Source organism: Eleutherodactylus coqui, unplaced genomic scaffold (genome assembly GCF_035609145.1).
Source record: "Eleutherodactylus coqui strain aEleCoq1 unplaced genomic scaffold, aEleCoq1.hap1 HAP1_SCAFFOLD_753, whole genome shotgun sequence".
NCBI lineage: Eukaryota > Metazoa > Chordata > Amphibia > Anura > Eleutherodactylidae > Eleutherodactylus > Eleutherodactylus coqui.
This window is the reverse complement of record NW_027102102.1, coordinates 30,001-31,167: the sequence shown is the minus strand read 5'-3', so window position 1 is coordinate 31,167 and position 1,167 is coordinate 30,001.

The window sequence follows — 1,167 nt, the reverse complement described above, 5'->3', positions numbered from 1 at the left end:
CACCCCACTCTCCGGGCCGAGCAGAGTGGCCGCTCTCGCTCCTTGGAGCAGAGCCCCCGAGCGCAAGTGTCCCCGCTCCGCCTGTCCAGGCCGCGGGGCCAACAGGCTGTCTGCCCGGGTAGACCCCGCTCTCCGAGCGGCCGGGCGCCACGTTCAAGAGGTGTACGAAGCCACCTTGGGGGGCTGCGGTGCCCCCCGCCCCGAGAGTGCCTCCCAGGCCGAGGGAGCCCGGCGGTCGAGTGTCGTAGGAAAGCGCGCGCGCGGCTGTGTCACACGGGCCAGAGTTAGTTTGGGCAACGGCTTAGATCCGTATGCAGCTCAACCTTTCTGGCCTGTTCTGGCGGCGGCTAGGCGCGCGCGAACGTCACGACGCCCCTGGTTCCAGCGAGGCGACGGCGCCCCGCACACAACTCTCCGGGCCGAGCAGAGCCCCCGAGCGCAAGAGTACCTGCTCCGCCTGCCCAGGCCGCGGGGCCGACAGGCTGTCTGCCCGGGTAGACACCGCTCTCTCCGAGCGGCCGGGCCGCAACGTTCAAGAGGTGTACGAAGCCACCTTGGGGGGCTGCGGAGCCCCCCCTCCCCATGAGAGCGCCTCACAGGCTTTGCTGATAACCCCGTCCTAGCTGCCTGCGCGGGCAGGCGGGACCCCCAGGAGGCCGCGCATAGCCCGCGGCAGCCACCGCTGAAGTCCACAGCAGTTGGCAGATAGGAGTCTTGGAGAAAAAAACGACAAAGTGCAAACGCTCCAAGCGCCGACCAGGGGTGCGTACCTGGCTGGCCGGGCCGGCGGGAGCTGCGGCTGCTGGAGTTGCACCGAGTGTCGATGCATGTCGTGAGAACCGGTATGAGGTTGAACCTGGGCCCTCGGGGCCGAGGCGCGGTTCCAGGGAGACGGAAGGAGCGGGCGTGTTTCCCCTGATAGCGCCGACGACGGTAAAATAAGGCCTCGCAAAACGTCAGGACGAACACCTTTTTTGCATATAAGGGAACGAGCGGTGTGCGGTCTCTGACCAAGTGAGTATTTCTCAAACTCGAAGCACCCGCGGCGGCCTCCCCTCTGCCGCCACCCCGCACCCTCCTGGGGCAGAGCCACCGAGAGCAAGAGTCCCCCCCACCCCGCCTGCGCAGGCCGCGGGGCCAGCAGGCTGGCCGGCTTGCCCGCCCGGG